Source organism: Macaca thibetana, chromosome 8, assembly GCF_024542745.1.
Source record: "Macaca thibetana thibetana isolate TM-01 chromosome 8, ASM2454274v1, whole genome shotgun sequence".
Classification (NCBI taxonomy): Eukaryota; Metazoa; Chordata; class Mammalia; order Primates; family Cercopithecidae; genus Macaca; species Macaca thibetana.
This window is the reverse complement of record NC_065585.1, coordinates 129,423,143-129,445,397: the sequence shown is the minus strand read 5'-3', so window position 1 is coordinate 129,445,397 and position 22,255 is coordinate 129,423,143. Positions and strand designations below refer to the sequence as shown.

The 22,255-nt window shown below is 35.2% G+C and overlaps 1 protein-coding gene and 1 non-coding gene across 3 annotated transcripts in view; one reads left to right on the top strand and one right to left on the bottom strand.

Annotated features, from left to right (window-relative positions):
* SGCZ (sarcoglycan zeta) overlaps positions 1–22,255 on the bottom strand; it is a 1,195,959-nt gene that overhangs the window by 205,606 nt on the left and 968,098 nt on the right. The gene's annotated exons all lie outside the window — the stretch shown is intronic.
* LOC126961905 (U7 small nuclear RNA) lies at positions 20,169–20,230 on the top strand. Its single transcript, XR_007728486.1, has one exon. It is a non-coding gene; the product is annotated as a U7 small nuclear RNA (small nuclear RNA).

Sequence of the window (22,255 nt, the reverse complement as noted above, 5' to 3'; positions counted from 1 at the left end):
TGTATATTTCACTGTACATATATATACATTTTAATTAAAAAAGAACAAAATTCTACAGCTAAATACAGGAAGGAAGGAAGGAAAGAAGGAAGGAAGGCAGGCAGGCAGGCAGGCATAAAGGGAAGGATAAAGGGAGGGAAGGAGGAAGGAAAGAACAAAGAAAGAGAGACAGTGAGGAAGAAATGGGGGGAGAAAGGGAGGAAGAGAGGGAGGGAGGAAGGAAATGAGGAAGGGAAGAAGTAATTTAGGTAAGCAAAGAGAAAAATAAAGCTTGGGTTCTGAAGTCAATACAGTATAGTTCATATTCCCAGGTATACTACTTACTGTATGATCTTGGCCACGTTACTAAGGCCATCTTTTTTTTTTTAATTTTGTTGCCTAAAAATAACTTTTTAATAGTATTTGTTATGAAGATTAAATAGCATGACATAGGTATGGAAAGGTTTTAAACTTGGGAGTGTCTCACAGTAAGTAATCACTGGGTGGAAGTTATGAGAACGGTGATTGTATGAGATTGTATGAGAGTATAATGTGGTTTAATTTTGCATTTCCCTGATGATTAGTGATCATTTTTAAAATTTATCTCTTAGTCATACGTATGTCTTCTTTTGAGAAATTTCTATTCACGTCCTTTGCCCATTTTCTAATTAAGCTATTTGTTTCCTTGCTATTGAGTTGTGTGAGTTCCTTATATATTCTGGACATTAACCCCTTACCAGATGAATCTTAAAGGTGGCTAAATAAGAGCAGATTTAGAAGATAATGTTCAAGACGGAGGTAGAGTGAAGATGCAGCCAGCCTCCAACCAGAAAAGATACAGTCAGCAAGCTTGTATATGTAAGATTCCACACCCCCACTTATGATGTGAGAATCGACTTAGAAATACAAGAAAATCATCATCGTCATCATCATCATCATCATCATCCCTATCTTCTCATCCTTGTCATCCATTTATTAGACGCCTCATATGTGCTCGGTCAATGTATCTAGTTTAACTAGTATTAACACAACTTCGTTGTTGAGTTTTACGTATCTGATTCCCCATTTTATGTATTATTTAAGCTAAGAGTCTATATCTGTCTTTCTTTATAGACTCTCCTCTTCTGCATGGAGGTGATCCATGTTTTCTGATAAAAGTATAGGATTATGGGAGTTTTAATACAATTTCAACCTCGGTAGGGATTCAAATCACACACACACACACATACACACACAAAAACAATTGTTGAAAAGCCTAACCCCTTTACTGGAGTTAATTATAACATGCTACCTGTTTTACACTCAGATTCACCCTCGTCTTATTTTGCTGTTTTATAGATTACACCACTCCAAATTTCATTGCAGTCTTTTACAAAGAGAACAAAATTTCAACCTTACAAATTGACTTCATATGAAATCTAGGGTGACAGATATTTCTCAGTCTTTAATGGTTTCTCTAATAGAATAACTTTACTTGCCATCAGTTTATTTTATTTAAAACCCCTATTCACTCAAGGTAATATTTATGGCCCAAACCCATTTGACAAAAGGTAGAAAAAGTGAAATGACAGTGAGAAGAATAACTTGCAAGTTTATGGAAACTCGAAACTGACTTTAATTTTTACTTAGCATGCTGTATTTCACACATAGTTTTAAAGTTATGACTTTATAGTATTGCGTTATTATCTATCTCTTTTAGAAAACGGGTATTTTTAAACTCAAAGCATCAAGAAAATATTTTCAGATGAAAAAGATAATTTTGTAGCTGTTTGAACATTTTCAAATCCTCTTTTCCAAGGATGCCTTTCATTTACAGTTCATTGATGTTTTCCCCCAATTGTTTAGAAATATCTGTTAACTTTTTTACACTGATTTACAAAGAATACTTTTTCACATGCGTTGTGACCTAAAAAGTCTTCTCTTTCTCTAAGATTACAACTTAAAGGTGCATGCATCACTGTAATTGAATCAAAATGTGGGGGATGAACCTTTTATGCTATATTAATTTTTTTATTCAAATACACCTCTTGGAAACCATCATTCTTAGCAAACTATCACAAGAACAGAAAACCAAACACCGCATGTTCTCAAACAATGACATCACTTGGACTCGGGAAGGGGAACATCACATACCGGGGCCTATCATGGGGAGGGGGAAGGGGGGAGGGGGGAGGGATTGCATTGGGAGTTATAACTGATGTAAATGACGAGTTGATGGGTGCTGACGAGTTGATGGGTGTAGCACACCAACATGGCACAAATATACATATGTAACAAACCTGCACGTTATGCACATGTACCCTAGAACTTAAAGTATAATAATAAAAAAAAATACACCTCTTAACAATCAAAAGACATTTTATAAAACTTTTCCCAAAAGGAAGACAAAATAATATACCTTTTAACATGAAATTTAAACATTTCTGCAAAAACACTGGTTTGGATATTTGAAATTTTCTCTTGAATTGATTGAACACGGAATCTTGACTAATCCAGGTCACCCTTATATAGGTTTACTTTTTCTATTTATTAAATCAAGTGTATTTTACTGGCCCTGTGATTCTTTCAGAGAAACTTCTATCACAGACATAAATGAATCAATTTTATATTTATTTGTTTCATACTTTAATTTTCCTACTTCTCTGATGGTCATTTCTTAAAGCCATCTTCCTCCTCCCAGAACATCATTTCCAAGTTCTGACCTACACCCTCTCCGATTTCACTCAATTGCCATTTACTTAGAGAATTTTGACTCTCTCCCCATGTGGCTGGCTGGCTCCTTCATCTGCCCCTCTGGCTTTATGACTTACTGATATTTAATATTTCAAAGGCCTGCTGAATGCTTCTATCAAAATGCCTCACTGGGATTCAAGCTTCATCTGTCCAAACTAACACTATATTTTATAAGGAAGTACAGTGAAACGCTGACCCTAAATTTTCTTCCACATATCTCATATTTATTCTCGACATTACTATCAAAATCCTATTCCTAAATACAACTCTGATGACAGCACTTAAATGCTCAGAAAAAGAGCTATTTCTCAGTAAGCAATATCTAAATTTTCTTTACAATTTCATTGAGAGAATTAACATGACCCCAAACTTCCTTTCCAGCCTCTGTCATATTCGTGCTTCTTACAATGAGCACTTGCTCAGGGCCTCCCTTGGTCTAGCATGCTGCTTCTTTCTGTGTGACTGACATTTTTTTTTTTTTTTTTTGAGACAGAGTCTCTCTCTGTCTCCCAGGCTGGAGTGCAGTGGCACGATCTCAGCTCACTGCAAGCTCTGCCTCCCGGGTTCATGCCATTCTCCTGTCTCAGCTTCCCAAGTGGCTGGGACTACAGGCGCCCGCCACCGAGCCCAGCTAATTTTTTTGTATTTTTAGTGCAGACGGGGTTTCACCGTGTTAGCCAGGATGGTCTCGAACTCCTGAACTCGTAATCCGCCCGCCTCGGCCTCCCAAAGTGCTGGGATTACAGGCGTGGGCCACAGCGCCCGGCCAGCCGTGACTGACATCTTACAAGACTCATGTCAAAGGCCATTAACCTCCTGATATTTTGGATGCCCATTTTTACCTGCGATAGTTGGTGAAATAAAATATCATAAATATAAAAGAAAATAAACCTATATTAAATTTCCAAACATGTCAGAAGCAGTTTCTACAGGGAATAATGCATCTCAACACAATCTTAAATTAACTAACAGAGAAAGCATAATAGGAAACATTATATAAGGGAAAATAGTTAACCTTAAATAAAAGTTACAAGAAATGAACATGAATTACATGCATTTATGAAATATGGGAAGTTAGGGTTACTTTAAAGATAAAATGTAACTTTTCACCAATCCCACAAAAATTAAATATCAAGATTATAAATTACATATATTACAAAGGACATGGATATCTTTAAAAACCTGTACTATACACACATACCGACACACAAGTTAGATGTTCATAGACTAGAAGTCCTAGGATAAACTCAAACTACTTGCAGAGAAAACCAAACATCGCTTCAGTAAACAATATGTCAGTGGATTCTTGCAAGTGCCAAACTAAAATTATTTGTCCAAAATATTACAGCCTAATGACTCTAAAAACTTCCAGCGAAGCCTAATTCTTCAGTGATGACATCCAGAAACACCAGTGTCTTATTGGTTTTTAGTGAAAATTATAGATAGCCTATTTCATTAAGTAGCAAAATATCTCTCCCTATATAGAGATATCAAAATATCAAATATCTATCTATATACATACGTATATTGATATATATCGTCACCCAGGCTGGAGTGAAGTGGCATGATCTCATCTCACTGTAACCTCCATTCCCTGGAATCAGGCCATTCTCCTGTTTCAGCCTCCCGGGTAGCTAGGATTATAGGCACCCACCACCATGCCCAGCTATATTATTTTTAGTAGAGATGGGGTTTCACCATGTTGACCAAGCTGGCCTCGAACTCCTGACCTCAAGTGATCCACCTGCCTTGGCCTCCCAAAGTGCTAGGATTGCAGGCATGAGCCACCGCACCCGGCCAGTTTGCTATTTTTTAATAATGGCTTTACATTTGTGAAAAAAGGAATAATAACCTCCTAAGGCCACCTATAAATGATTCAGCATTCCTATTTTCAAATGTAGCTCCCATTTGTAATTCCAGCACTCTGGGAGGCTGAGGCAGGAGGATCGCTTGAGCCCAGGATTTCGAGACCAGTCTAGGCAACATGGTAAATACCATCTAAACAAAAAATTAAAGAAAATTTTTAAACATTAAAAAGGCCAGGTGTGGTGGTGCACACCTGTAACACCATCACTTTGGGATGCTGAGGCAGAAGGATTGCTTGAGCCCATGAGTTTGAGACCAGCCTGGGCAATATAGTAAGCCTTTGTCTCTACAAAATGTACAAAAATTAGCCAGGCATTGTGGCACATGCCTGTTTACCCAGCTACTTAGGAGGCTGAGGTTGTAGGATCACTTCAGCCCAGGGCTCAAGGCTATAGTGAGTCATGATCATACCACTGCACTCCAGTCTGGGCAACAGAGTGTCTCTTAAGAGAATGAAAATAAAATGAAAGTATTTTTATAATAGAAAAAATAAAACAAATCTCTCTCAGGTTTATATAGCTTTACATGCCATAGCTACGGTAATGCATTATTCATGGAATTTATTTCACTTCCTGAAAAAGGGATCAAAGTATTTAGTCAATATTCTCTGTGGCTACATTTGAAAACTATAAGGCTATTTTAACTGCATACAATGAAAACTGAAATCATTCAATGGTAATTCCAGAAATAGCACATCCAGTTTCGCATTAATTATGGATATAATTGGTTACATTACAGCAGTAAGACATTGCCTGAAGTAGAAAATAAAAGAGAATCAAGTTTCAGAGGTCTGTAGACCTAGGAAAATTACGAATAAATGACAATTTGGGGAAGATAAGACTATGATGATTACATGAAAATCCTTAATATCAATTGAATCGAGTATCGATGTAAACAGCATACACAGTGCATTACAACAACATAGCCTAACTTATGGTGTTTTAATGTGTAAAGATGGTAGACAAAATAGATTTGGCACATATCTTATTTTACTGATATTCATTTTAATATAACATGAAGTCAAATGTTAAGTCTTTATAGGACAATCAATGTAACAACTAATCTACCAATATAATTCTCATAAGAACAACAAAACATGAATTCAAAAGGATGAAAAATGGTTAGCATGACAGATGCCTTGTAATTAACATTAATGCCACAGAAATCACTTCTGATATGACTACAGCATGCAGTATTTCTAATACTTATATTGCTTATTTTAAAATTACGGGAAGGCATCGATGTCCCTAAACCAGGACTTTTCAATAACCTCAATGAGGTTTTCTGTATCTTCAAAAGCCATCCAAAATTCTGTTGTAATCATGGAATAGCAAAAATCTAGAAATTTTATCTGATTTTGAATTTAAAAAATAAAATTAATCTTATTAAGTTTAACAAATGTTCACCCCTTTAAAAACAAATGTATACAATCATAGTTCAGTCTTTCAGAGAAAGCGTTATTAGTAAACTACAAAATAAAGAAGAGCTATAAAATTATTAAGACAAGAAATAATTATAGCCTTTGTGGTAGTTTGCAAATTTTTCCCATCGCTGTATTTCCCTTTGCAAAGTGATTTTACTATTCCTCCAGTCAGGAAGTTGAATCAATTTCTTATCACTTGAATCCGGATTCAACCTTGTAACTTGCATTGGTTTATTGGACATTACTAAACTTGCCCCTAAGCAGAGGATTGAGAAATATTTTCACTTTGGGACTTGCTCTCTATTGCTGTAGGGCACCATTCTGCCACCACATGTTCAAGCTTGGAGTAACCTCCTACTGGATGAGAGACCACACGGAGTACCATTTCAACCATCATACCAACTTAGACACATATGTTAGGGTACTCTAGGTTATCCAACCCCAGGTCAGTCTGCGTAAACAAGGAAAACTGCCTATTGAACAAAGTTGAGAAAATGAATGCTTCTAAACGGTTTGAAGCTATTAAGTTTTGGGCAAAGGTTGTTTTTGTTTTGTTTTGTTTTGTTTTGTTTGTTTTTGTTTTTGTTTGTTTTTTTGGTTTTTTTTCCCAGCAAAAGCTAACTGAATCCATCATTACATATAACTTTTAGAAAATTAAACTATTTTTTGTAACTGTCGTGACAACAAAAATAGTTTACAAATCTCACCATGATTAAACCAAAACATTAAATTAAATTCAATAACATTATAGATGGACATACAGTACTTAATCAAAAATAATATTTTATATACTTCCCATTAGAAGTTATGTAGCTGTCCATAATACTCATTAATTTTGAAATAACATATGAGATTAGGTGTTTGATTAACTATTTAGCCAATTTCACATTATTCCAAATAAAATACAAAGCACTGTGAAATATTGTAATTAATTTCTCTGCAAAATCATTTTACTAGATTGGATTACTTTCCAGTTTATCTCTTTGATAAACTCTGTTACCTGGCATGGGTAGGAGTATTTTGATTCTACTTCCCTGGTTAAATTTCTGACGACCAAAAGAAGACCGCCAACACTGGCAAAATATGGTAACTTGCATGAAACAAAACATGACAAGCTGACGGCAAACTGCAGATACACGAGGAAGGCAAAAATGACATTGTGTTATATAGAGACTGAATTAAGAAGAAAAAGTAGGTGTCATTGTTAATTTGCAGGCATTTGCATTATTTGTGGTCACTTTCTTTTGTCCTACTCCCTGACAAAATTAAAAATGTGGTAAACTGCAGCATTAGATTCAGTAAAACTTAGAAAAGGAATGGATGGAAAAGTAAAAGAAAAATAAACATGCATTAATACATCACTTTTTGTCCTCCACAAGTACTAGAGGATAAAAAGCAGAAAGAAAATGATACTTTATACCAGCTTGTTTAAATAATTCACTTCAAATAGTTCTCAGCAAGAAATGAAATAGCAGACAGCCATTAATTATGCCTAAGATAAACTGAAGGAGAATATTTGCACTAATTTGCATTTCAAGAAATAAGAAAAAGTTAGAGAAAATGAATTTAACAAATATTTTATCCGAAAAAAGAGCAAATACTGCTATAATAACTTTTACTTAAGTGATCTTTACAAGAGCATCTGTGGGAATAAAGTAGTGAATATCAGACACAGGAAAAAACAGGACATATAATTGACTGTTCCTTTTATTGTTTACTTCCTTATTTTCTAGTCATTCAAATTTCAAAATTAATACTTTCATAACTTGGTTCAAGACTAGACCATGTAATTCAGTTTCAGAGTGGTGCCAGGGTCAAAGAAACAGTTCAGCTGCACAAAGTGCATTTCAATAGTTCAAAACTTTTATTTGCATATCTGAAAAATGATGAAAAGAATATAAATTCGTAATTCCTTTCCTGTCCATATTCACTTTTCCAGGTCCTGGCAAATAACTACAGTACATTCCAGTTTTTCTCTCCCTCTTTCAACCCCTTTTCTTTCCTTAATAATGTAGGTTGACCTAACCTTTCTTTAGCAAAAAAAAGAAAGGACCTGTAACTGAGAAGAAAAGAGAACAAATCACAGGATTTTCTTTGGCCCTGAGGGACAGGGCACTAAAACTGCAGCCTTAAACAGGATCACACTTTGGTCCTATGATAGATACTTGGTATAACAATTTTGAAGACACAGAAATGTCTACATAAAATTTGTGATCTGTCTCATGTTTTGTTTTTTTATCTGATATAACTTTCATTAATAAAGTGGTGATATTCTTTCATCTTTTTAAATATAAAGATATACAAACATATAGATGAAAGGATGCTCTCATCGTGAAAGCAAGGGCAAAAAAAAAAAAAAGACGATAGGCAAGATGGCAAGGGTGATTCAGCAATGTAGTAAAACAATTTTAAAGAGTAAGTTGTCTATGTTGCATTTCAAATTATTTGCATACCAAAGTTTAACTCTCCAATTCCTTAAAACGGTAGTCAGTTCTGTGTGTACCTCTTAGGGGGTGAAGACATTAAGGAAATGACAGAGATCTATATTTGGGTGGATGCCATGACCAAGGAAAGAACTTTCATATGATTCGGGGAAAAGAGAAGAATTCAGCTGAGATAGGAAATTGTAGCTGGAGGTGACTTAAGTCCCCTGGAAATCCACAGAAATCTTATGGGCATAATTGGATCATCCACAGAATACAGAACAAGGATTGAAGCTAAATTTTTAAAATTTCTTGTTATTATTTGAAACAGGGTGTCCCTTTGTCACCCAGGCTAGCGTGCAGATCTTTGTTCACAGCAGCCTCAACTTCTAGGCTCAAGCCATCCTCCTGCCTCAGCCACGTGATAGCTGGGACTACACCACATGCCACCATTCCTGGCAATTTTTTTATTATTTTGTAGAGACAGGGTGTTGTCATGTTGCCCAAGCTGGTTTCAAACTCCTGGGCTCAAGTAATTCTCTCGCCTTGGCCTCCCAAAGTGATGGAATTACAGGTGTGAGTCAGGGCACCCAACCAATTTTTTAAGTTTCTAAAAAGGCAAGGTGACCAAAGGTAACCTATGGGTTCACTTGTAATAAAAATTGTGTTCTTAGCATCTTAATAAAATTTATGAAACCAAAACTATGTCAAATATATATTTTTCTTTCTTTCCTTAGTCCTTCATATTGCCAGAGTCTTGATATATCTTAGTAAATTAGGGATAAAGATTATTCATTTTGTCACAAATGTGCTATTTCAAAGCAAGTTCTTATTTATAGGAGACTACTTATTTATTCAAAGGAGATGTCAATTGCTGGGCAGATAGAACATTACAAGAAGAGATGATACCTAAATCTTTCAATTGTTTTATTAATGCAAACCAAAGGAAAATCAGAGGGAAAGTATGATGAAAGCTCATGGAAAGGTGAAATCATGACAATAAATGATAAACCTTATTGTCATGATGACAATAAATGATGAGCTTTTACAGTGAGGAGGAAATGTATAGTAAAAAAATGTGTATAGAGAACTATCTGCAGTATTTGTTACTGGATTTTCTTTTGATTAGTCTACTGAGTGTACGATGAGAAAGGCATAGAATGATCGAGAGATATTGGTCAAAGGCAGGGTTTTCAAGCTACAGTGCAGGGTACCAAGGGCATTGCAAACCCCTGCCATTAGAGAAGGAAGACCTCCTTGCCCCTGGGCTTTACCTTGCTTTTGTTTGTTTTTCTATGATTTTACTTAAGAAACAATGCCACATCTAAAGAAAATTATAAAACATCCATCCAGACAATAAAAGTACTCTTAATTTATAATAAATAAGAGGGATGGATTTTTAGTATGAAGATACCAAGTGTTTCTATTTTTAACAAATTATATATCTTTGTGCCTTGGTACCATGCCATTAATAAAATTTCTAACACATTCTTTCTCAAAAATATTAGAAACAGTGATGGTCTAATACATTAAACCTCCATAAACAAAAATAATGGGAAAGAATGAAGTGCTTTCTTCAGTAAATAAAATGTCTGTTTGATATTTCTAAAGAAATACATTTCTTAATTTGAAATTCAGTAGACTAACAAAGTGTAAGCTGATTGGCACTTTAGAGTTTCAGCACCTTGAGGATGAATTCCAAATTCTTTAGCTCTTGAACCCTGCATGCCTGAAGCCCTAAGCTGCTTTCCAAATTCATGTTTCTCTACTCCTTTATATCCTTATTCTCCAAATATTTTTTTTTTTTGCTCGCACATTCCATGAAATCCTTTTTAAAACTATGGCATCTTGAATATTATAAAGCTGATATTTGAAATTTTTAATATCAACAGTATAATAGTTGCAAGGAATAAAATGTCTGATGCTGGTACAATATAAAGTGTAGATTTAAAATGCATTTTGTGAAATACTTCAAGGATATGGAGCTCTAGATTCAGCTTATCCTAATGATAGAACATGTCCTCCTTATCACCACCTCAATCATCAGTAAAACCGGCCTCTTTTTTTGTTTGTTTGTTTGGTTTTAGACAGAGTTTCACTCTTGTTGCCCAGGCTGGAGTGCAATGGTGTGATCTCGGCTCACTGCAACCTCTGACTCCTGGCTTCAAGCAATTCTCCTGCCTCAGCATCCAGAGTAGCTGGGATTACAGGAGAGTGCCACCACGCCCTAATTTTGTATTTTTAGTAGAGATGGGGTTTACCATGTTGATCAGGCTGGTCTTGAACTCATGATCTCAAGTGATCCACCTGCCTTGGCCTCCCAAAGTGCTGGGATTACAGGCGTGAACTACCGCACCCGGCCTCGGCCTCAGTTTTATCAGAGAAATGTTTGCGTTGTTCAATTCAAATGATGTATTAGTGTTATCATAATTAAGTTTTTTTTAAAAAAATAATGAGTCAGAGAGATTTTACCATGAATGTGTAGCATAGATGAATGTGAATGTTGCCCCTCAGTAGTTCATACCCAGCGTCTGGTACTGTTTTTTGAGCCGGAGTCTCCTTCTGTTACTCAGGCTGGAGTGCAATGGCCGACTTCGGCTCACTGCAACCTCTGCTTCCCGGGTTCAAGCGATTCTCCTGCCTCAGTCTCACTAGTGGCTGGGATTACAGGTGCACACCACCATGCCCAGCTAATTGTTGCATTTTTAGTAGAGACAAGGTTTCACCATGTTGGTCAGGTTGGTGTTGAATTCCTGACCTCAGGTGATCCCCCCGCGATTCTGCTGCCTCAGCCTCCGAAGTAGCTGGGATTACAGGAGCCCGTCACCACGCCCAGCTTTTTTTTTTTTTTTGTATTTTTAGTAGAGACGGGGTTTCACCATGTTGGCCAGGATGGTCGCGATCTCTTGACCTCATGATCCGCCCACCTCAGCCTCCCAAAGTGCTGGGATCACAGGCGTGAGCCACCACGCCCGGCCTACGTTTTTAAAATAAGGGAAATGTGGTGGTAATAGAAAAGTTGGAAAAACCAGGAGTAGCAAGCTTCAGAGTCTCAGGGCAGATTAAATTTCAGAAAGGGTGACTTTGAAACTTGAGAATTTCAGATAAAATATCCATGTCTGTGTAAACCCTGGAAAATCTTGGAACACACTTCAGGGTGTGTTTGTCTGGGTTTGAGACTCTTGTTTTATATGATTTCTGAAATCAAACCAAACTGACCTAGTCACAGCTTCCTGGACAAATGATGCCTTTTATAAATGATTTTTTCTTTTCCTACAAATATCAAGTGATTTTGAATTCCAATCCAATCATTCTTCAAACCCCAATTCAAATTCTTCCATATACAAACATACACGGTTGATTCATGAACAGTAATTTAGTGTAGAGGACTGGATTTCAAGTCAAAATATTGTCATTACTAATTGTTCACATGCTCAGATCCCAGACTTGACTTCTAAAGAAGAATAACTTTAACTGATAAAAGCAACTTCATCAAGCACCACGATAATTCCATAGTCATAAAAAACAGAACAGTATCATTCTGCAACTGAAGTACTATCGTCCTGTCCCCGATTTTGTGTTGTTTTTGATGCATACTACTGACAGGGGGATATGAGTGCTGAGTCAGTTATATTTACACAGATAGGAACATAATAAAGTCATAAAGCCCAGAAAATTCAAAGTTAGATCTCTTCAAATCTTTTTGGAGCAAGTAGTCACCATAACCATTGAAAGAATATAACTACTATTTTTAGACAATACAATTTCATTCTAGGATCTAATTCACCCTTGTTTATATTGGTAAACACTTTTGAAACAAGAATAAAAGATCAGGAATAATGAGGTAAACTCTTATATATGCAAAGCATTCTATTTGTCTAAAGTGACGGAGAAGTATTTTTTCAAATATTTAATTTATATTCTTTGAATATATGAATCATTCATTCACCCAATAAAGTAAATGTTCACTGAAATGTGTACTTTTTTCTGTATGTAAATACACTGTAATAAAAAGTTTAAAAATTGCACTGGGCATTTGATATACAAGAGGCAGTGTTGTATGAAGTGATCAAAATATAAGATTGCTGCTCTATAGAATTTACACTTTTTTACTTTATTCTTTGGAATAAACAAAGTGTTTCATATTTTATAATGCAGAATCCATTACATATGTGACACCTGAGACAAAATATCTTGCCACAAACTTATTGAATGTGTTATTTTAGTAGCTATTAGAAGGGGCAATGGTTTTTTGAAGCTGTTGATCAAACATATCACAGGATCATGGAATCAATTTAGTTAGTTGCAACAATTATTTATACATATTTGTGAACCTGCATATAATTAAATTAGAATAGACGGACTTGGCTAGAATAGATTCGAAATGTTCAGAGTGTGACAAATGTGTTTCTTACTGTGGTTCATATTTAGAAAAGATTGAGAAACACTGAACTAGTGTAAGTATTGCTAATATATTTCTTGTGGTCTGCTCCTAGGGCTTTGGGGGAAAAAAAAGGAATTTTTTAGTAAATCTTTCTCTTCATCACGACTTACAGGATTCTGTGTAGCAGCAGTCAGCCCACATACATGCAAATATGTGATTTTGGGGTAGTGAAGGAATATACTAAGTGGAGAACAAATTCTTTTGGCTTCATTAAAAGAAATAATATTGATGGTGCTTGTAATCCTAGCTACTTGGAAAGCTGAGTCAGGAAGGCTGCTTGAGGCCAGGAACTCGAGTGTGCGATAATCACACCTGTGAATAGCCACTGCACTCTAGCCTGGACAACATAGCTAGACTCTGTCTCCATAGAAAGAGGAAGAGGAAGAAGAGAAGGAGGAAGAAAAAGAAGACGAGGAGGAAGAGCAGGAGGAAGAGGAGGAAGGGAAATAACACTGATACTTCTTTAAAATTCCTATTCACTGGAGAGTGGCATCAATATGATATGGTTCCATGTTTCTTTATGCAAACAAAAAAATTATAGAGCCTAAGTACCTATTTAAAGAAAAACTACACAGCATAAATCTCAAGAAAACTCTTACAGTAAGTTAAGAATGTTTCCCAGAACAGGAATAATAATAGAATTCTATAGACATTCCCTTCAGCTTCTTACTGAGAAGACTGCGGATTCCTTTCACTGTTGTAGGAATTTCCCAGTGGTTAAGGACATAAGGATCAAAGCCTGACAGACCTGGAGTTGCATTCCTGCCCAACGACGTTTTTTCCTGATACTCAGATAAGTTACCCAACTCCTTTGAGCCAAGTGCTTTCTCACAGCTGTGAGAGTATTCTGATGAGTATGCTAATGTTTACTTCCTATGGAATGCTGTTAGAACTGGTTAAGAATATGTCCCAGGCCCTTCAGCAATTAATACTTGAAATAGTACTTAAAAATTGGTAGCAGGAGTTATTCAAGATGTAGTAAAAGGTTTCTGTTACATAATTTTGTGTGCTACCCTAGGGATGATTTTTTTTTTTTTTTTTTTTTTAAAGACAGGGACTCGCTCTCCCAGGCTGGAGCACAGTTGTGCCATCTAAGCCCACTGCAGCCTCTGCCTCCTGAGTTCAAGTGATTCTCATGCCTCAGCCTCCTCCCAAATAGCTAGGATTACAGGTGCAAGCCGCCATGCCCCGCTAATTTTTGTATTTTTAGCAGCGACAAGGCTTTGCCATGGTGGCCAGACTGGTCTCAAACACCTGACCTCAAGTGATCCACCTGAACTCAAGTGATCCACCTTCCTTGTCCTCCCAAAGTTCTGGGATTACAGGCATGGGCCACCACGCCTGGCTGGTCTGTGCCTGGCTGGTCTGAAAACTCTTAACAATGAATGACATTGTTATATTAGATTATTTTAAGGAATTTAAAGATATGTAATATTGGCTAGCATCTCAGTGTTACCCTTTTCTTAATATTTCCCTGTGACAGATTCTCTGCAGTAGGTTGTTATTCACACAAATCTGGTACTTTACAGAATAGCAATCTGAGCAGATATGTGCTTCCCTTTTGTTCCAGGTCTGCTGTATCATCATCTCTCATCTTTCTTGGGGAAAGACAAAAGCATAGGGTTATATCCTCTCTCTCTCTCTCTCTCTCTCTCTCTCTCTCTCTCTCTCTCTGTGTGTGTGTGTGTGTGTGTGTGTGTGTGTGTTGGTGGAGACAAAGATGAAAAAAACACAGGTAATTCTTAAACTATTTGTTTATAAAGGCAATTAAATTTGAGGTAATGAAGGAATCTTCATTTCTTGTAAGGCTTCAGTAGTATCTGAGAGACCTCACCAGTGACAAACAATGGTGTAATCTCTAGAAAAAAATACACAGTAAGAAGAACTCCTTTTAAACCTGCCCTAACATGCTTTTTTGTTTGTTTGTTTGTTTTTAAGTCCAAAGAATATTGCACCTCTGCAACCAAGTTTGCCTACACATATTATTTAGGAACTTCAAACTGTCTCCCAGTTTTAATGAGGGTCTTCTACCGTAGCATTATTATTTTTTTTCCCCACTCCTAACCTGGTCCAAAGTGCTGAAACTATCGCATACTTTCTTCTAAGGTTGCAATTCAGCATTCAACCGGTATAAATCGAAATATAGTTTTTTTTTCCTGAAGAATATGTAAAAAACATATTTTGTAGAGTGTGAATTGTTAAAAAGCAATGAATCAGCATTGAAAGATCTTGTTCAAGTCACGGTATTGACTTTTAGGTTGCATGATTTGAGGCAGTGAGTTGCCATATACAAGATGATATCTTCTTATGTCTAGCATTAGGGATTAAATACAGTTGTAAGAATAAAAATGCTTTGTAAATTGCAAAGTATAATGTTAAAAAGAATTTGAACTACAATCAGTAGGTATATGAATGATTTCAGTGTTTACATCAGTGGGTACATCGGTTGGTTCAAGGGCATATCTGAGCCACATAAATTTGCATAAAGATTTAATTTACTTATATTTGTATTTACATATTTTCCTCAGCTTTTAGTAGACCCAATTAAAGACGTCTGGCTCCAAAAATATTAAAAAGCATTTTATTATGCAAATGAGTGCTACCTTTTCTATGTTCACCACTGGGTGTCTCTTAACCAGCAGGATGCATGCAACCCCTAGAAAGAGGTTTAGATGAATTATTTGCAAATGTTTGCAAAATGGAACAGAAATAGGCTAAGGTTATCAAAATTGCAAACATTCAAGTCCCATTATGTCTAATGCTGTCAGAAATAGTGTAAATATTTGCTATGGATTAATTAAAATAGTCTATTTACAGGCACACAACGTAGAATCTACTTTTATGCAGATAAGGTATATAGACGAAGAAGTGACTTGAGGTTTGAATTCTGGCTCACCTTGGAGTCCTGAAACTTTGGACACATCATTTATACTTCCTAAGTCTCCAGTGACTCATCTACAAAATTGGAATAAAATGATCTACATTGTCCATGTGATAGGATTGTTGTGAAATCAAATTCAAATCCAATTAAATCTTAACATACTATGTTATATAGAAATCATTAACAACAGCACATATTTGTTTTTGATTGCCTTGCTATAGGTTATCGGCTGGGTAATAATTTGGTAACCAAAAGAGACATGTCCCCTGGGTTATTTCTAGGTCAGCACTATAGTGAAATAGCAAACTAAAAATTTAAAACTCTATAGATTATAAAGCAAATGGAAGCTGTGTATGATACAAGGGGATAAGGATAACAAAACAGCCAAAGTAAAGTTAACTCATGCACAATTTAATAGTTAACTTCCTTTTAGACCCACTTTTGAATAAGAAGAAAATCAAAGTAAATATTAGGACTTACTTATAAATAAAAAAAGTCAGAGTATATTATTAGACACATGAGATGTGGCCTAAACAGTTGATATGAACTTCCGGGCCTAAGGCAGATTTACTTGAAACAGAAAGTATTGAAAACAGAAGAGTCAAGCATTAAATTTGATAAATCAGAAAAATGACAATAAGTAAATATAAACAAGAAATGTAGAAAAAAGAATTTAAAAAATATAAAAATATTTAATTAAAACTAAGATTGTTTTTAAGTAAAAAAAATATATAGTAGGAAGACAACTGACTGCTCCGAATGTTTAAATAAAAAAGCGAAAAACACAAAAAGGCAACATTAGGTATTAAATGATATGTCTGTGTAAAGAGAAAATTTTGTATGAAAATAAAATGTAATAAAAGCGAGTTCTGTTGATGTAGAATATTAGAGAACAGTTTTCATATAAAAAAATAGAAACTTAGTCAAATATTTTGCCTCAGAAGAGTCTCCATGACTAGGCAATTTCATGGTGGAATTAAATCATACCTTTAAGGACAAGTAATCCTGTCTTACTAAAATTGATGTAAAGTATAGGACCAAAATTAAAGTCTCTCAATGACTGGATTTAATGAAATATTAAGGGAAAAGTAAGAAAAAAAAAGAGAAAAAAACTAAAACTGAGTATATGCAATAATTCACGGTAAAGTATTAGTAAACTTAATTCAACAGTTTATTAAAACTGCTACCTCATGAACAAGAAAAGTTCATCCCAATAATAAAAGATACATCACCATTTGCATATCTTTTCATGTCATTTACTCAATATATTAAATAACAAAAATGATTAAAAATCATCTTGATAGATATCTACAAATATGTGAAAAAACATAATATACCTGACTAAACTGTAATTTATATGATAACATTTATGCCTGACTAAAGTATAATCAAGTTAATACTAGAAGGAAGGATTTGTAGTCTCCATGTTACTTGACCTATCAGAGGCTGTTTTTCACTCTTTCAACCTGGAAACACTTTCATCTCTCTTCTCTCTGCTTCCAGGATACCATATTCTTTTGGTTTTTGACCTATCTCACAGGCCTTTTCCTCTTAGACTGTGATTGGCTCTTTCGCCTCTTCTCAAACTCTTCAATATTAGAGTGCCCAATAATTCATTCCACAGACATCTTATATTTCCCATCTATTCTTACTTCCTTGGTATTCCGGTCCAATCTCATTTATTACATACACACACACACACACACACACACACACACACCCTGCACTTCCAACAAGAAATCTAGACTCATATGTCCACCAGCATGCTCATCTATTAGACAAAATTAATAGTTCCACAACTGTGCTCCTAACTTACCCCCACCCCTACATTCCCAATTCTTCTTTGCAGTGATTAGTGGCAATTGCTCAGACCAAAAAATCTTGATATCATGTTACACTTTCTCTTCCTCTTAATATCCCATATGCAAATCTGTCATCAATTCCTTTGACTCTACATTCAAATCATACTCTCCTTGACAATAATGCTCATCACATAGTGAGGATTAAATGAGCTAACACATGTAAAACATTTAGTGCAATGTTTGGCTAGGAATAAAAATAATTAAAAATAATATTCCTTGAGTTGGCCATTGCAGTAGGGTTATACTGCTTTTATCTCGTCTAATAACTATAACAGTGTAGTCATTAGAATATTAGGCCCTACTATGAACTTCATCTTGCAGATGATAAAACTAAGGCAAACAGGGGTTAACTAAAGTTACAAGCGCCAAGATTTGAAACAAGTTATTGGACTCCAGAGCTGTAGTGTATGCTGAATGCTAGCTATTATTATTAAAAATCATTATCTGTCAGATGAGCCATAGAAATACTTTGAAATATAATAAAAATAATAAAATTTCAAGAAAATCGCCAGATTATATATACAACACCCCAACACCCCAAATAATAGCTTTTCCACACAAGCACAGGGGTCTATGACAAAACTGAATTGAAAATCTATTAACTTAGGCAATAAAAACGCTAAATGACTAACAGGAAATATGCAATGCTTATAAGGAGAAGATTGTTAAGAAATGTTTCTGAACACCACAAAAGAGGTTTAGAAACAAATGAGAAAAGAGCCATGTTCCTAAATAGGGAGACTCAATACTATCAGGTTGGTGCAAAAATAACTGTGATTTTTGCCATAAAAAAAATCATAGCAAAAACTGCAATTGCTTTTGCACCAACCTAACACAAAGATGTCCTTCTCTAAAAATTAAATATAACCATAATTAAATTCCCAACAGAAATTTTTATGAAACTTGACAACTGATTATTAAGTTTATTTTGAAGAGAAAATGCACAATAGGCAAAAGCTTTTCAATAATAGCAAAAACAAAGAACTCACTCTACCAATTAGAAAAAAAAAAAAAAAAAAACTTCTTACAGCCAGACTTTGGGTTCCTTGCAAGTATATCAACAGAACAGCACAGAGTTACTGGAAATAAATCTGTGTATGCTTGAGAAGGCACTGTATAAGAAAGTTGTATTTCAATTTAGTAATAAAAAATATGACTACTCCAATTATGGTATCAGGGACTATTGGTTTTTCGAAAGAAAGAAAGAAAGAAAGGAGGAAGGGCAGGAAGGAGGGGAAGAGAAAAGGAGAGGAACAGGAAGAAGAGGGAGGAAGGGCAGGAAGGAGGGGAAGAGAAAAGGAGAGGAACAGGAAGAAGAGGGAGAAGGGCAAGAAAAGAAAGAGATGGAGGAAGAAAGGATCCTACCTAATACATCAAACTCCAGAAAGGTTTTTACAAATCTCCCTCACTCTTTAACAATGACTTCTTTAAATTTTTTAAACAACCAACAATTTCATAACACAAGTTTATGGTATAAAACAGAAAAAGCAAAAGTAAAAAAAAAAAAAAAAAGATTATTTCATAGCACCATAGACCATGAATCCCTACCCTACCCTAACCCATATCTCTAGAAACATATTCATGAAAGTCAAGCCCAAATAAATTAATCTGGATAGAGGAAAAGCAGATAGTATATAGAGAGTGCTAGAAAAATCTCCCAAGTATTCAGCACTGTGTACACCATGGAAGTATTCTATAGGATAGAAAGTGCAGCTAAGAACCATGGAATTGAAATCCATGTCTGGTTGCACAAATCATTTAGAAACCCCTCAAAACCTCAGAAGAGACAGAACAGTCACAGTCTGCCTTTCCCTTTCCAACTACAGTCTCTCCAGCAAAACAAACAAAAGAGCTAGACAGTATCCCCCCACCTCAAACTGTAACTCATCAGGAATAATCAAAATAAGTAAGAAAAGTGCTTCAATCATTAAACTTAAATGTTATATAATTTTAATAAAACCAAATTCATAGACAGTAAAACATCATTATAAGATAAAAGGAAGATTGTAGACCAAGGGAAAATTCTGAGATTCACTATTATACAAAACATATATGAATTAGAGAGCATGAGGGCAAAATTTATTTGGAAAAAAAACAAACGAATGGAATCGTAGAAAAACTCTAGATGACAGTTACTTGTATTTAGAGGAAAAATATAAAGAGTTAAAAATTATTCATGAAATTATGATGGCTGTGGGGAACAAAGATGACCTAACATAAGAATGATTGCTTTCTCTGAAGTAGAAGAAACCAACAAACAAAACTGAAAAGCTATTAAGTGACAAAATAGGTAAAATTTCTCTGAAATGAAAAAAGTGAAATGGCAAAAATATAGCAGGCATCCAAGCAGAACATTCATGTCATCAAAAGGAGAAAAATACCAGGGTGCGCTCGGATTTCTTACGGCAATATTCAGTGCTTGGACTTAATAGAGAAGTGTGTTCCCAAATCGGAGGCAAGGAAGGCATGAACCATTAATAACACTCCCAGAAAAGAATAAAGGCAACAGTCAGACACCCGAAGCATGAAATATTTCAAGGATTAAAAAACCAACTAGCACTGTTACAGTTCTTTTAGAATCCGCCTAGCAAATTTTCTGGCTTTTCCCGGAAAATCCCCCATGCAGGTAAATAAAACGAATCAAAACTAGCAAACAAAACTAATTAAGAATACAAGGAAGGAAGGAATGATTTGACTAATGAACTGAGAAATGGAAAATCCATAATATAAAGAAGACTAGAGATGATGTGTAACTGCAGCCATTTATATGTAGAATCAAGACCAAAGACCCGAGGCAGTTAAAGTTGCAGAACTGAATGTAAATATTATGAATTGTGACAAAGTTAAAGTAATATAATTATCAACAAACTGGAAATGAAGAGAACTGAGGACAAACTGGAGAGCAGCTAATCATCTCCAATTACACTGCAAGGAGTTAACAAAAGCTGTCTGAAATTAAAACACGGAGCTAATGCATTCAGCTTCTTAATGGTATTTATAATCCTTTATTCTTAACCATAAAGACAAGTTTTACTTTAAAAAGTTCTGTGGTAAAGAAATATTTAAGTTCAGCCAATTTCTAATTTATTATTTTTTTCTATTACATCACATATATTAATTACAAATAGTCTTTACATATCTATATTTATTCTTTTATTTGTGCAAATATATAATTTTATAGTTGTGATATGGTCATGAAATGTTAACAGTAATTTTTTTTTTCCTGAGTGTAAAGACTTTGGAGTGGTTTGTGTTTTTTTAAAACTTGACTAAAGTGATTACCAAAAGCATAAACTTTATCTGCATTACAAATCTAATATGATAATGATAACCATGATAATAAAATGATTAGGAAAGCCTTCAGATATCTATGTTTATGAATTAGTTTGTATGAAAGAAAGAAATCTAAATAGAGGAGATTTGCCACAATACCTAAATGAGAGAGGTAAGGAGATTAGCATGTCATGTAATCATGTAAAAAGACATTTGCTGTGCTCGCCTGGCCCCATGGCTTTGTGTCTGAATTCTATAAAGAATAATTGAACACACAAGGTGCAAAACGGATGGAACCAAGAACTGGGTTAACATCACAGTGAAATGGACATGATGGGAAAAGCAGAGCCTTCTGCACACCTCTGCTAAAACGGGTGTTCTGAGAACTCAAGACTTATTTGCTGAACTGTGGAGTTACTAGAATTTGAATTATCTGGTAGTAGATCCTCTGTCACCATTACCAGTCTGCCATGTAGGAAGCTGGGATCAGTGGTAGTGCTGAGATACCACCTCAACTAACAATCCTTGAACAGGAAACAAACAATCCAAGAGGGTTGCTCAGTTCGTCTCAGCTAAGAGGTTCCGAAGAACTACATGATGCAAATTTTGCTGGTTAGAAGCAGTTAAATGCATGTAATTTGACCATATGACTACCCTGGACTCGTGTAACCTTGGGAAACATACTTCAATTACGTTTTTTAAAAAGCTTGAAGATTAGGTGTCCTAAATTCCTGATATTTTAAATGTTTTGGCCTAAAGTTGGACCAAGTGCCTTGAAAGTAGATGCAGAATGTTATAATCATTACCATTTATATAAACTAGCCCAAGTTACACATGCTTTGTATTGTTCTTCTCTGAATAGTATTATATATTTAACTTTATAAATGTTCTATAGTAATCTTCCCTGAGAATAATGTTAATTTTGAAAAATACATTGAATTCTAAGATGTTTCCTGGATATACTATGATATGTTTTTTGTTTACATTTTTGTTGGACAACTTAGAAAAGGTTAAGTTTTGAAAAGCATGACAAAGGGTATAAATTGCTAAGACTAATAATAGAACTTAGATATCTAAATATCTGTAGATATTTAGTGATGGGGAGAGGGTGAGAGGAGCTTGTAAAGTTGGTCCAGCCCATAGTGGATTAGGTTAGGTGACTAAATGTGCATTTATAGGTGACTGCATTTTCTGTCCAATAGAAACCTCTATATTATCTTCCCATGTGTAGGACTAAATGCCTGCATGACCGCAAAGTAACTTTAAGAAAATTCTGTATGTCAGAGGGGAATACTGGCTAAATTTAAAGACAGCAACAGGGTGGCATTAATGGAGGCTAAACATATACAATCACACACAGAAATCAAAATT